The sequence below is a fragment of the Cryptotermes secundus genome, unplaced genomic scaffold (assembly GCF_002891405.2).
Source record: "Cryptotermes secundus unplaced genomic scaffold, Csec_1.0 scaffold745, whole genome shotgun sequence".
Classification (NCBI taxonomy): Eukaryota; Metazoa; Arthropoda; class Insecta; order Blattodea; family Kalotermitidae; genus Cryptotermes; species Cryptotermes secundus.
This window is the reverse complement of record NW_019719369.1, coordinates 3,712-20,134: the sequence shown is the minus strand read 5'-3', so window position 1 is coordinate 20,134 and position 16,423 is coordinate 3,712. Positions and strand designations below refer to the sequence as shown.

The window sequence follows — 16,423 nt, the reverse complement described above, 5'->3', positions numbered from 1 at the left end:
TCATCATATCTGGAAGTATATTTAAACTAACTTCATGGAGCTGAGCCATTATTCACAAGCCATCAATTGTACAGATACTCAGGAACTTCGCAGCATTTTATGGAATCCAAAGGTTCATTACACCATGTTCACAAGAGCTCTCCACTGGTCCCTATCCTGAACCAAATCAATCCAGTCCATACTACCCCATCCTGTCTCCGAGATCAATTATAATATTATCCCCTAACCTATGTCTTGGTGTTCCTAGTTGTCTCTTTCCTTCTGGCTTTCCAACCAATATCCTATATGCAATCCTTTTCTCCCCCAACCATGCTACATGCCCCGTCCATCTCAACCTCCTTGACTTGATCATTCTAATTATACTTAGTGAAGAGAGCAAGTTATGAAGCTCCTCACCGTGCAGTTTTCTCCAATTTCCCGTCATGTCAGGTCTCTTTGGTCTAAATATTCTCCTCAGCACCCTGTTCTCAAAAACCTTCAGTCTATGTTCCTCCCTTAATGTCAGAGACCAAGTTTCACAACCACACAGAACCACAGGCAAAATTATAGTTTTGCACACTCTAATTTTCATGTTTTTTGACAGCAAACGAGAAAACTAAAGGTTCTCGACTGAATGGTAGCAGGCATTACCCGAATTCAATCTCCCCTTAATTTCCTCCTGAATCAGGTTTTGGTTTGTTACAATCGTTGTCAAACATTTGAAATGTGCCACATTTTCAAAACATGTGTTATACCTATCTTTACGTCACGATTTTGCCCTGAATTCTGGTGATGAAACAGCAACATATACTTTGTTTTCTCTGTGTTTATTCTAGACCAACCTCCATACTAGCGTCACTTAAAGTTTCTGTGTTTTTATGGTACCGGTGTTATCTCCCAGTAGATACAAATCATCAGCGCACACCTGCATCTGATGTGTCCCATATAATTTCAGTCCCACCTGGTCTCAACCTCAAAAGGACCAGGATCAGGTACTAACAGCTCAGCTGTACGTATTTCTATCTGCCTAACATCACTGACCCAATGTACATTCAATTATTTATATAGTGTCACTTCCAGTCTGTAGATGTCATCATAACAAACATAAGGCACCAGTTCCGAACTAAGGGTCCATGGAACCGCGGGGGTAGGTGAAACCTCATCAGAGAGTCCCATGAAATATTTTCATATAAAGCCAAAATAAAATACCTTCAAGCACTGAGAATATATCATTTGCAGTAACAACACTATTGATGTGTTATGTCTAACAACAATACATACAAAATGAATATATGAACAACTTCAACAATATCTGTAACAGTGTACTGGGTGAAAAAGTAAACATGAGCCCTGCATTCTTGTGCACTGAGTGGCGCTGACTAGCAGCTGGTGGCACGTGCGCCACGAAAGCATCAGCTTACATGGGTACAACCCATGCCAACAGAGTGGAGTGGGAGTTTTTCAATATGATTTATGAACAATCATACTACTGTCATGTGATGTATTCTGCATAGTACTGAGCCCCTAAATATGCACCAGAAATCACTGCTTATTCCTTTGATTCAGGTATCATATATACATTATTACACAATCTCTTTAATTTTTATAATATGTAAAACATGCATATGGCCTTCCATTATTAAAATTTGCAGTAGAAACTGATATGTCTTTGACATTTTTAATAATAATTTATTAATCAGAGAAGTTAGGTGTTAAAACAATTATTCCCAATATACATGTCTACTTAAAGGCAAGACTAATGGCTCATGAATTGTCGGAAAGTCGGAGTTCAGAGCCCTTTCTTTTTAGCTCTTCTGAAGGTGCGATTCTTGTTTCACACATGATTTCATCATTTCAAAGAAACAGTTACCACAACTCACATGTGCTGCATGGTTCCACATTCTTGCATCATGAAGACACTATATAAAATTCACAATGCTTTCTTTGCTCAAAGGTACATAGGAATGGATATATGAAGTAGTCAAAACTCAAGGAATGCCTGTAGACTGTTAACCCTCATAATGCTAAGACATGGAAGCTTTATTCAAAATCAAGTGAGTATGACTTGACAAGCAACGCACACTCTCCAATCACGGATTTACTCCTCAGAAGAAGCAAGCGCCGGAAGAAAGTTATTGCGTGACATTAAGGAACACCAAAGTACCAGAAATAAAAAGGAAGTAGGGAAAAATAAAATCATACTAATGGGGGACAGGACAAGAAATTTGAGGTTATGGACACAGTTATGTCAGGAGCAAGATTACAAAATATTGTGCAACTGTGCGAACAGGAAGTTAACTCCCTAACTAGAGATGATATGGTTATACTACAGGGAGGGTCAAATGATGTTGCAAAAAATGAAATGATGGACTTAAGACACTTAAAAAAGTTTACAAATAGGAAAAATAATACAAATTCTATTTTAATTACAGCCCCTCACAGATGTGACTTAATGGACTCCTCATGTGTTAATGAAGAAATAAAAGTAGCCAATAGGATAATACATAAAATAATGAAGTTAGAGATTAATGTGAAAATACTTGACATTGAATTGGATAGATCATGTTATAACAAGCATGGGCTTCATCTCAATGTAATTGGGAAAAACAGAGTGAAAGAGATGATGATAAACCAGATATGTGAACTCTCAACTAAGGACAAGGGAGACATTATTGCCCAGGGGTGGATATATAATGGAATGAACCTTGCCAAGCATAGGGAAGAAATAATACAAGTCGAGAAGTCAAGGAATCTCAACTGAAAGATGGAAAAGAAAAAGATGATAGTGAAAGTGAGAACTTGAGTGATTGTGATTGTGACCAGACAGTGGGTGTACACAAAGTGGAGGGAAGTGACATCAGAAATCAACGAAATGTAACAGAAACAATCTTTGATCGGGAAAGAGAGCATAGTAATAGAAGAAAAAGAAGACCACCTATCAGAAATGATGATTTTTTATGGGAGTAAAATCAAATAAGTCTCCTTTTAATAAGTGTAATTATATCAAAGACTCTCTAATTATTGTACATCAAAATATCAGAGGTCTTGGTGGCAAAACTGATGAATTGAAGTGTTCAATAGTTAGTAATAATATAAATCCCCATTTAATATGCTTATCTGAGCATCTCATGTCTAACCAGAAATTATTATACAGCAATTTCCCGAACTATTTATTGGGAACAAAGTATGCCCGTATGACTCATCAGGGAGGAGGTTTGTCTATACATAAGATCAGCGGCCTCTGTAGTCTAGGGGTAACGTTCCCACCTCGTGACTCAAAGTACGCGAGTTCAAACCCGGTGGAGATTGTGGAATTTTTAAGGGCGGAAAAATTCAGGGAACAAGTCCTCTGGGAGGGACTTTAAGCCATGGGTCCCGTGTCGTAGCTTTACGGCATGTAAAAAACCTCATGTACCAAAGGGACCACTGAGCCAAATTCAGGACATTTCCCACCCAACAGCAGTCTCTAACGCCTCTGGTAGATGGGGGAAGCATCGAGATACCGCTGAGCCAGTAGAGGCCGAACTCGCTGGCTGAGTCAGGACTGATGGTACGCACCAGTACCAGTAGGGAATAGAGACTGGTAGAATATCATAGGGGGATGCACAATGGACCAGCAGTTGGTGCATGGGGAAACCCACCCTCTCCAATACAATACAATACAATACAATACATAAGATAAGACATAAAATTTACTGCTATAAATTTAGCACAGTTCTGTGATGAAAAGAACATAGAAATTTGTTCATTTAAGATTTCTTTAGCTAAATCCAACATATTTGTACTATGTATATATAGGTTACTTTGTGGGAATTCTGAGTACATTGTAAATAAGCTGGATAAAGCACTAAAATTACTCTATAAACCAAAAATTGAATTTATAATATGTGGTGATTTTAATGTAAATTGTTTAGAAGAGTCAACACGTAAAAAACAGCTATTAGTGCTACTGCAAGCATATAATATATTTCATACAGTACAGTTCCCAACAAGAATAACTGAGACCAAAAGCTTTGCAATTGATTATATTTTTATAGATAAGGCAAGGATAAATTCATATGAAGTAATCTCTATTAGTAATGGACTATCAGATCACGACGCTCAGTGTCTAGTACTAAAAAATATCAATTTCCTGGAGAAGAAAAAAGTGCAGGGAATCACAAGAAGATTAGTAAATGAAGACTCAATTGCTCAATTTCTTAATAAACTATCTAATGAAAAATGGGAAAATATATTGTGACATGTTGACCCCTACCTCCCCAGCGGCACGTAGCGGTAACGTAGCGCTCGCGTAATAGGCGAGTCATCACCCCGCCACTCTCCCCGCGGTGACGTCACGAGCGGAGGCGGAGTTAGCCGAGCTCCCGCAACCTGGTAACTATGCAACGCGAGTCAACAGCGGGGACGTCACCAAGGGATATCGCGGTTGCCAGGCAGCAGCCAACAACTCCTGTGACGTGTCACGCAACAGGCACCACTGTGGCTATATAAGGGAACTGCACAGCAGCTACAGACGAGTTGTAAAGTAACAGTCGCCGAGTAGAGTTGTAACGTGTCCATCGCCGAAGATAGTTCCAAGCAAGCCTACGAGCGTGCGATAACCAGTGATAACCAGTTATATTTGGAGCGTGTAATTCAGGGAGACTTGTATAGCTCCCGCACTATTAATACGTGAAGACAAGTGAAGATAGTGTTGAGAGACTTTATTGTAGGGTTTGTAAAGTGTGGAAACCCGTAACCTTGTGATAATTAATTGTAGCAGATACTTGTAGATTGTTCAATAAACCAATTAACGATCTCTATGGCGTATTCAGTAACGAAACACGTTACAATATATAAACTTAATGATGTAAAAGAAATATTGAACTCATTTTTAAATAATTATTTACTTGTCTATGAGTTATTATTTCCAAAGCAAAACGTAACAAATAAACTCAAGGATAATGGCTGGATAAGAGCTGGTATATGTACATCCTGTAGCAGGAAGGAATCTTTGTTCATTCTCTGTAGAAACAATTACAACTATTTGTTTAAATCATACTATAAATCCTACTGCATGATATTCAGAAGAGTAATAAAAGGAGGCTAAAAGGAAATAGTATAATCAGTTAATTATATCAGCCGAAAACAAAAAGAAAAACTACCTGGAATATTATCAACACTAAAACAGGTGGGATTAACAATCATAACAAAGAACATCTACCTCAGACTTTTCAAAATATATTAATAGTAAAAAAATAAATACTGAAGAAGCAGCTCATAGTTTTAATAAATATTTTGCATCAATACCAGAAAATATTAATATTAAGAAAACTGATGTTTATAATGCAATGTCAAACTTGCATTCCCATTTCCCAAATGGTATTCCAGATATGAATCTTCATTTAGTTACAGAAGAGGAATTAACTAGTATAATTAGCATATTAAAATAAAAAAACTCTTCAGGGTATGACGGTGTAACAAATAAAATTATAAAACTGTGCAGACAACAAATTAAGTCATTAACCACGGGTCTGTATCCAGAAAGATTAAATTATGCAATTATTAAGCCAGTATACAAAAAAGGGGAAAAGGCTGTTATAAGTAACCACAGGCCAATATCCATAGTAACTGGGTTTGCAAAAGATTTTGAAACAGCAATTTTTACAAGACTCAATGATCATATCGTAAAACATAAAATATTACTTTCAGAGCAGTACGATGGGGTACACAAAAGAAACCGAACTACTTTTTTGTGGGCAGAGCTTTTGTAGTACCGCATTTTGCCACTATGAGCGCATAGAGCTAACATTCCTGAGCCGATAAGCCGACTACCGTTGCTTCAGAAGGTAAGGACTAGTTTCAGCAGAGTTTATAGTGACAACTGTTTTGTGTGATCGTCGTTTTTGCTATGGCTACTTTCGTGAACAGCGTGCGACGGTGAAATTCTGCTTTTTGCTCGGGAAAAGTGGAACAGAAACTCTTGAAATGTTAAAAACGGCGTACAAAGACGATGCTATGGGGAAAACTCAAGTGTTTGAGTGGTTTTCCCGTTTCAAAAATGGTGAAATGTCAATTGATGACAAACCTCGTTCTGGTCATCCTTCCACGGCCCGAACAAATGAAAATGTTGAAAAAATTCGTGAAATCATCAAGGAAGATCGACGACGGACCATTGAAGAAATTGTGGAGCTGTCGGGAGTGACTTGGAGCTCAGCGGCCAGATTTGTGGCAGTCGGGTGACTGGTTTTTCCATCATGACAATGCCCCTGCTCACACAGCCCTGTCTGTACGACAATTCTTGACCAAAAATGGTATGACCCCTGTTCCTCACCCTCCATACTCATCCGACCTTGCCCCTTGCGACTTTTCTTTTGTTTCCTCGAATGGAAAGACATGAAAGGACAAAATGATGGAGGCGCTGTCAAGCATCTCAAAAGACGAATTTAGACAATGTTTTGAAAAATGGAATAAAAGACTAGACAGTGTATTAGTGTAAGTGGAGAGTACCTTGAAGGGGATTGAAGGTTTGTGCTTAAAATTTGAATAAATAAGTTTAAAAAAAAATAAGTTCGGTTTCTTTTGGGTACCCCCTTGTATGTTTCCAAAAGGGATTATCGACCGAAGATGCAATGTTTAAATTAACCAATGTAATACAGCTTGGAATAGAAGAGTGTATGTAACTGGTACATTTTGTAACATAGCCAAGGCCTTTGACTGCGTTAATCATGATCTTCTATTAATGAAGCTACAGTACTATGGAGTGCAGTGTGTATTACTGCAATGGTTTAAATCTTACCTCCAATATAGGAGGCAAAGAGTGGAATTGAATTATATAAATAATACATATTATTCTAACTGGGAAATTGTTGGATGTGGTGTGCCTCAGGGATTGGTGTTAATATATACATAAACGATTTCCCCCTTGAAATAAGTAACATTTTGGAAGTTATTATGTTTGCAGATGACACAAGTATTCTTTGCACAGCTACAGACAACTATAATTTAAAAATGAAAATGGATGTTGTTTTTAATCACACGTTTACGTGGTTTCAAAACAATCAATTAGTGATAAATCCGGATAAAACAAAAATGATAAAATTCACGCCAACAGCAGCTACAAGCTACCTTATATTCATTCATTCATCAGTAATCTGTCAAGACGACAGGTCCACAGTCTCTTCCAAAACAGTTCCTCCACTTGCTGCGATCTAGAGCTTTCTCCTTCAAATGAAAATATCCTCTTCTCTCCCCAAGGTCATCCAGCATCTTCTTACGTCTTCTTCCTCGTCTTCTGGTCACTTCTATCTGCCCCTCTATCTTTCCTTCAATAACTTCTTTTAGAAGGCAGTTACCGCATAAGATATGACCAATCCAATTAGCCTTCCATTTTCTTATTTCATGTAGGATATTCCTCTGCTCACTGACTCTAAATAACACTTCTTCATTTTTCACATAATCGGTCCAACTGATCTTCTCCATCCTTATCTAACACCACATTTCAAAGCTTTCCAGGTGTTTCTGATCTACTGCCCTAAGTGTAAAAGTTTCAGCCCCATATNCCTCCTAATTTGAAGTCCCCAAGCCCGTCCAGAGCTTTTTGGTAACGCATTGGCTGTACAAGTTGAACAAAATTGGTGATAAACAGCATCCTTGTTGAACTCCTCTTCCAATCTTCACACTTCTTGTCTCCCCTCTTTCCAGTTGCACTCTAACTTTCTGATCCATGTCCAATTTACTAATCAATCTTCTTTCACGCCAATCGATATCTGTTTCCTTTAGAATCTGCATTAATTTGATCCAGTTTACACAGTCAAATGCCTTCTGCCAGTCTATAGAGCAAGCACACAGTTCTTCATCTATCTCCAAAAGTTCGTTCTGCTATAATTCTCATCATCCCAATTGCATCCCTGGTTCCTTTTCCTCTTCTAAATCCAAACTGATCCTCTCCAAGTATATCCTCTATTTTCCTTTCAATTCTTCTTTTAAGTATCTTTGCTATTATCTTTGCTGTATGTGCAATAAGGCTTACTGTGCGATGGTCACTGCATTTTGTTGCTTTTGTCTTCATGTACATCAAATCATAATGTCCTGTCCTATGAAATTCTATACTCTCATTACATATCTTCTCAAGGTATTCCTCTTTGGCCCTTTCCGTGGCTCTTTTCAATTCATTCCTCAGTCTCCTGTATTTCCTCCTGCCTTCTTCATTGTTTACGTTCTTCCATTTCCTTCGCTCCTCCATTTTACTCATCATCTCCTGTGTAACCCATGGTTTTCTTGCTATCTTCTCAACTTTACCAACCAAATCACTGATAGTATCTAACATGCATTCTTTTATATTGTTCCACTGCACTTCAGCATTTCCGCTTTCACTTTCAAGTGCAGTGAGTTTCTCTTCTAGGGTCACCTGCACGCTTGGTCTTTGAGCATATAACTTCTCCAAATCCCATCTAGGTCTGCGCTTTTGGAATTTTATAATTTTCTGCAACCTGGTTTGAAACTTGGCAACCAGTAAGTTGTGGTCAGAGTCAATATCTGCCCCAGGCAGTGTCTTCACATCCTTCACACTGTTTCTGAATCGATGTTTCACAAGGATGTAGTCCAGCTGATGCTGCCTCCAATCCCCAGGTGCCTTCCATGTGTAAAGTCTTCTCTTTGACTTCTTGAACCAAGTGTTGGTAACAATCAGTCCATTTCTTTCACAAAAGTCAATAAGCATTTGACCCCTGTGATTCCGTCTTCCTGGTCCATATGATCGAACAATATTCTGATATGATTCATCTCCAACAATGCTACTCCAGTCTCCTAATATGATGCTGTTTGTGTCACCTCTTCCATCTTCCCGAAGAACTTCTTGAATTGTGTCATACACTTTTTCCACTTCATCATCTTCATACTCTGGTGTTGGACCCTCTATATTGTCATGTATTGGGTGTATAATGCGACAAATAACTTCACGCCGTATTTGATAGAGCGAATTTTAATTCACATTCGGACTTACAATCACCCAAATTACAGATTCACAATTACTGCTATGTGCAGTATCACAAATACTACACTGCAAATGCCAGAATACAACTGACTGGTTGCTGGCTAACTCGGAACACTCTCGGAACTAACTCGCAGGTAGGTGCCTTGAGAACTCTCTCAGAGCTGACTGTGAATAGCCTTCGCTGCTCCTTATGTAGCCTCGTTCCGGACAACACAGAACACGGCCACGTAACAAGCACCCTTGTTGCCTGGCGCCGTGTTGCTAGCAACGCTGTCCGGAGTTGTTTACTGCTGCCTAGCAACCGCGGTTTCCCTTGATGATGTCACCGCTGTTGACTCGCGTTGCATACCTACCAGGATGCTAGGGCTCGGCTAACTTCGGCTCCGCTCGGTGCGTCACCGCTGGTGGGGGGGGGGAGGATGTTGACCTGCCTGTTACCATTGTGCAACACGTCACAATATACATTGTTTTTTAACAAAAAGCTGAAAGAAGTAGAAATGATAAAATTTTTCGGTTTGCAGCTAGACAATCGTCTGACTTGTAATGGACATATTGATTTTTCACTGCACAAGTTGAGTACAGTTTGTTTTCTAATGCAAAAATTATCCTATACATTAAATATAAATAGTCTTAAAGCTGTATATTATGCATATTATTATTCATTGGTGAAATATGGAATAATATACTGGGAAAATACATCAGACAGTCATAAGGTCTTTGTTATTACTTACTTACTTACTCATGGAGCTGAGCCCTTCTAGAGGAGTCACCAATTCTGCAGCTACTCAAGAATTTCCCAGTATTTTAGGGAACCCGAAGGTTCATTACTGTGTTCACAAGAGCCCTCCACTGGTCCCTATCCTGAGCCAGATCTATCCAATCCATCCCATCCCATCCTATCTCTCTAAGATCAAGGTCTTAGGTCTTTGTTATACAAAAGAAAATAATAAGAATAATGATGGGAGTGGGCCCAACTCATAGATGTAGAGATCTATTTAAAAAGCTTGACATATTACCAAACCCATGTGTATATTTGCTTTCATTGATGACATTTGTTGTTAATAATTTGGTTAAGTTTCAAACCAATAACTCTGTATATGTCATTGGTACCAGAAAAAATGACCACCTTCATATACCTTCAACATATTTATCATCCTATCAGAGAGGGGTGTACTATTCAGGCATCAAGCTCTTTACTCGTAACACTCTCCCATCAAATATTTCAGTTTTAAAAAATGATATAAAGCAATTTAGGTTTGTTTTACAAAATTATTTGCAAAGTAATGTACAGTCAACTCTCGATTATCCGGGCTAATGGTGGGGATGGAAGTCACGGTTAATCGAAAACCCGGTTAAGCCAAATTTTATTATACGGGCTGGACGACTGTGAAGGGTCGGAGTTCGAGTCCCGGTAGGGTCAAGAATTTTAACTTCTCCAAATCGTCCAGACCGGCTCTGGGGTCCATCCAACCTCCTATCCAATGGGTACCGGGGGCTCTTTCCCCGGGGGTAAAGCGGCCGGGGCGTGAAGCTGACCACTCACCTCCAACTAGTGCCGAGGTCAAGAAAATTTGGATCTATACATCCACTCCCCCACACGCCTTAATGGCGTAGGGCTTAATTCGTTGAGCAGAGGAACAACTTTACCTTTTACCTTTTAATACCTTCATAATACTATAGACCTACCTGTATTTAAATTTATTCATCCTCATTTCTATGTCATCTCATGGCCTATTTAATACTTTCTTTACATTACACTCAGTATGAATTAGTTATTTCAATCACTGTTCAACAACATCCAGCACTTTTTACGGTCACACTTAACACTTAAAATAATTTAATACTGTCTTTTGCTTTTTCGCGGCATTTTCCTTTTTACGGATATCCGTACGAAGCCTACGTAATATTAGCTTGTCACTTAATAAACTGTCCTCTTCACTCTCAAGATAGTCTAGTAAGGATTCCAAATGATTAAGCGCAGCACCATGTGATACTTTCTTACTGGCAACACTGTCCACCTCTTCCTCATTCTCACTTTCTTCCCGCTCTTCTGGCTGCACCCCCATTGAAGTTACGATTTCGTCACTGCTTAACATTTCGAAGCCCGGTTCACACGAGTCACAGTTAAACCACTCTCTTATATTTTCCTCGTTGACTTCTTCACCACCATGAACTTGGTTAGCCACTTTTGTCAATTTTATGGCTATCTCATTTTCACTGAATCCAGTGAATCCATGGATTTCGTCATCTTCATTAGTGATGAAAGGCATCAGTTTCTTCCATGAATTTTTCAATACAGATGGCTTTACTGTATCCCACGCTGTTGAAATCTCGTATATGGCATCTAATACTGAAAAGGACTTCCAGAAACACGTCAGATCATTGCCTTCATCGATGTACTTTTGTAGCAAATTTGATCTGTAGATTCTCTTCATACTTGAGATAACTCCTTGATCCATTGGTTGGATAAGTGCGGTAACATTAGCGGGAAAATATTTCACAAAAATATTTCCATCATCTGACCTCAGGAGACTTTCGTTAGGATGTGAGGGCGCATTGTCAATGAGGAGCACAGCTTTCTCAGGTAGGCCTTGGGATTTTAGATGGTCACGAACTTGAGGCACGAATTTAAAATCAAACCATTCTTTAAATATCGCTCTATTCATCCAAGCTACTTTCTGGTTAAAATAATGGATAGGCAGACTTGAAGCTACTGTTCCTTTAAAAGAGCGTGGTCTTTTCGCTTTGCCGATAACTACTGGTATTAGTTTGTGTGTTCCTGATGCATTAGAACAGCACAAGACTGTCAATCTCTCCTTACTGGATTTGTGACCTGGAGCCTGTCTTTCATTTTGAAATGCCAATGTTCTGGTTGGCAAGCATTTCCAATAAAGACCCGTTTCATCGGCATTATAGATTTGTTCTGGCAGCAGATTTTCACTTTTCACAAAACTATCAAAATTGGTGCAAAATTGATCTGATGCTGACAAGTCCCCTGACAATTTCTCACCTTGAATACTGATTTCTCGTATTCCATGACGCTGCTTGAAACGTGTTAGCCAACCGGAAGAAGCGTCAAAACTCCCTTCTAGTTCAAGTGCTTCGAAAAAATATTTAGCTTGTTTAGCACAAACTGGTCCTGTTATTGTTGTTCCCTGTGCCCTTAGTTGATTAAACCAGGTCAGCATCGCTTTGTCGAGATCATCGTATGTTGATTTCTTCATGGTTTTTCTCTTCTTCATTCCGCTTGAATTAGAAGACGAAGCAAAGGAAATTAACTCATTCTTTTGTTTTTTCAAATCACGAACAGTTTGTTCTCCAATACCGTATTGCATTGCTAATTGTTTAACTACAGCTCCTTTTTCCAGCTGATTGATAATTTCAAGTTTCTGTTGAATACTTAACACAACACGCTTCCTTTTAAACCCCGACATTTTGCTAACGCACTTGAAGATCTATATTAAGAAACTGATACTTACTTTCACAATGCACTCTCACACTGAGATGGTACCGTTAAATAACCTGGGGCGGTGTATTTGTCCTTGAAACTTTCCAAAAATTCTTGCATTCTTTCACCCCCACCCTAGAACATTGTGTTCGCATAACGGGACGAAATAATGCAGAGCTCGGTTCACACTAGTGCGAAAATAGTGTTAAACTCACCATGTGAAACAAAAGTGAATGAATATTAAACAACATATAAACTTAAAAAAAAAAGCCCCGGTTAAGCCGCAAACCGGTTAATCCGCCCCCGGATAATCGAGAGTTGACTGTATTTTACTCTATTGATGAATTTGTCGAGCATGTAAGTGGCTCAAAAGTTAAGAGTTAATAAATGATCTGTGTGCATGAATTATACATTGTTGAGACTTGCTTGTTGTAAGTGTAGTAGTATGTATGATGTCTGTTTTTGTCATGAATTTTAATATTTTATAATCGTAACTCTTTTAATGATATGGTCTGAGTGTGTGTGGAATGGCAAGACGTGAATTTGACTGTGGTTTTTCCACGACCCATGCGTGTTGTCCTGACAACTTGACTACCTGTGAGAGGCCTGATTATATATTTTATTGAACAAAGGACGAATGATGTGTAGTCATCATGAATTTGTAATATGTGACATGTTTTATATCCAGCCCTATGAGGAGATGACTGGATCCATGAAATGAAAATAAATGTAAATGTAAACACTATTGCAGAAACTTTGATGAAGCCATGTGCCGTGGAAATGGCCAAGCCGATGTATGGTAATGATGCGGAAGTAAAAACTGCACAGATCCCCTTATTAAACGGTACCATCCATCAACTGACCTAATACTTCCAGCTGCACTATGGCCCTGGGGTCAAGTCAGCTGATAACAGAAATGATTACCAGGAATCTCTGTGGGGTAAAGAGTGGCTGACGCCTAAGGCTAATGACCCCATTGCCATCTGTGAGTCTACAGTCTTGACATCTCACAACCATATGGGCCTCCATGGCCTGTTACAAGGATAGCTTTTTTTTTATTGCTAGTGGGGTGGGACTACAACCATATGGGCCTCCATGGACTGTTACAAGGACAGCTTTTTTTTTATTGCTAGTGGGGTGGGACTAAGTCCCTTGTACTGCAGCCACTTCTGGCCTATTGTCGCAGCCCCAGATGAGAGGTGAGGTTGATTGTTGAGAAATTGGTGGAATGAAGATTGGCATGGGAAACAGAAGTACTCAGGAAAACCTGCCCCAGCGCCACTTTGTCCATCATAAATCCCACTTGACCAGACGCGGGATCGAACCTGGGCCGCTGCGGTGGGAAGCCAGTGACCAACCGCTTGAGCTATGGCGCAGCCAAGGATAGCTTTACTACCTTACCTTATCATTCATGATCATATCAAGGACATGTCACAAGATATCCACAGACAAGTGCCGCAGCAGTTGAAGAGAAATGTGGCTAAGATCGGTCTGCAATTGAATGTATCAAATGATGTCTCAAACTACACTCAACTTCACTTTTGTATTCAGTAGGTGCATCACAATGAAATCAAAGATTTCTCTTTTATGAACCTATGGGAGAAACAAAGATAGCAGCAGATATTATGACTCTTGTGAACAAATTATATGATTATAATAGCTCCTCATGTGACCTTATGAAAGCTATTTGTACTGACAGTGCCACAGTCACATCGAGAAACATTCATGATCCATGGCTCTCTTCAAGATAATACATCCAAGTGTGAACCCTAGTCACTGCATTCTCTATCGACATGGTTTGTCACTGAAAACTCCTGCTTCTTATTTGAAACTTGTGCTGAACGCTGTCATTCAGGCTGTCAATTTAATATGAATGAGGATACTGAATCACCATGTGTTCCAGGCACTATGCAAAGAGGTTTGGTCTGAACACACCATACTTCTGCTTCCCACAGAACTGCAGTGGTTATTAAGAGGAAAAGTACTGACTAGGGGTTTTTACTTCATGATTTTGTGATGTTTCTGTGTAAATGGGGCCAATTCTGCTTCAGCATTTCACACATCCAAATCTCGTGGATTTCCTTGGCACATCTTGCAGACGTGATCAGAAATCTAGACTAACTTGACATTTCACTGCAGGGCACAGCAGAAACTATTTTGGAGGCCAAAGAGAAGTTTACTCCTTGGGAAAGATGAATGAAATCCCTATAAAAATTACAAATATGTCTTCTTTGGAAACACGGCAAGTCGGCTTCGCCTACTCACATTATATGAATTGCCTCAACACAAACTTTAAAAGTCAGCTTCCCACTGCTGCGCCTGGGTTAGATCCTGGGTGAGGTCATTAGTGTTTTTTTGAAGGGGGGTGGCAACTGCACTGGAGAACATTTTCTCAGAGTATTTCAGTTTCCAGCGCCAACTGTCTGTATCACCGACCCCATACGACCTTATGTACGCCCAGTGCCGCCCGATTCGTCAATCAACAAACGGAAGGGGGGGGGGAAACTATTTAATGTTAATGTTAATTTGACTCATTCCAACCAAACTCGAGAGTCTGATGTCGGTATCGTAAAACTAAACACCTGAGGCGTCTTGGGTGTAAATTCCTACTTTCGTTCCTGAAAAACAGACAAGTGAAAAATCTCGTGGCATTACAAAATAAATGCATAAAATCATTCAAAATTTACTTAACCTATTCAGTGCAATTTCCTTATCGTAAAAGACTTCAGACTTCTTGGGAGATGTAGCATATTTGTCCACGAGAAGCGTAACGTAATATTCAGTTACACATTTTTTACTTGCTTCTTCCTTCTTACTTGCCATGCTCGCCACAACGTGCAATTAAATACAGCAGCAAATTCCACGTGAAACCACCACTAACCCAACTACCACTATATAGTAACGATAGTAACAGGTAGTAATCACAATAACACGCATAATAACTAACAGTAACCAACAGTGACAAAGTCAATATCACTCATACCATGCCACATGAGCACTTAGCACTTCTCAACACAATTAATTAATACGGCGAGAGAAATGCTATTGGCTGCAAACGAAGATACTATGTTGTCACGGAAGTATTATGCTGCCATCTACGAGGGTCAGTTAAAAAGTTCCCGGAATGGTGGTGTAGCACTCTAATGGTAGGACATACGGCAACGCTTACCTAATCACCTTCAAAGCAGGATCCTTGCGCTCACAAACACTTGCTCCATTGATCCTGACGATCCTGACATTGTTGACAGCAGCTTCTTTTGGAATCTTCCGGAGCTCAGCCGTCGCATTCGATTTGATGTCCTCCATGGTTGCGAAACATGTCCCCTTGAGGCCCATTTTCAGAGTAGGGAACAGCCAAAAGTCACTCGGAGCGAGATCCGGAGAGTATGGTTGTTACGTGATGACAGGAATGTTTTTCTCCGCAAGGAATTACTGTACAACAAGTAATGTGTGGCTCGGTGCGTTATCGTGATGCAGAAACCACTGGGACAGTGCCACTTGTCGAGCAGCTTCCTCCTAACCGAATCGCCCAACCTCTGCAAAACTTGCACGTAGAAATGGCCAGTAACAGTACCAACTTCTTCCTCCTACTCCGCGATGGTTATTCTTCGATCACATGGAACCAGTTGTCGCCAACTTTTCCAATCATTTCTTCGGTTCTGAGCAAACTCTAACGTCTCCTGCCCATTCTTAAACCGGGAAAACCAGTCGTAAACTGCCGATTTCTTTATTGCAGTATCACCGTATACTTGCTGCAGGGCCTATTGCGTCTCTGAAGCAGATTTTCCCAATTTGCACATGAACTTAATGTTCGCACGCTGTTCGAACTGCGACATTGCGTCGAATGACCAACACTCACGTATAATTCAAACGGAACAGTAACGACACTGCACACTGAAATCTGTCCAGACCTGTTGCTCCTGCGAGCAGACATGCTGAGCTTCCCACCACAACAGCGTGTGCCCTATCTAATCGCTCGTTCTCCAGCTGCAGGGGAATTCCGGGAATTTTTTGAATGCCCT

The 16,423-nt window shown here is 39.9% G+C and overlaps 1 protein-coding gene across 1 annotated transcript in view; it reads right to left on the bottom strand.

Moving 5' to 3' along the window:
* The window catches only part of LOC111865199 (TRMT1-like protein), a 49,051-nt gene extending 33,405 nt beyond the window's left edge, over positions 1-15,646 (bottom strand). The window contains exon 1 of the mRNA XM_033751772.1: positions 15,571-15,646. The gene's annotated coding sequence lies outside the window, so the exon portion shown is untranslated. The remainder of the gene's footprint in view (positions 1-15,570) is intronic.
* Positions 15,647-16,423: the final 777 nt, after the last annotated feature.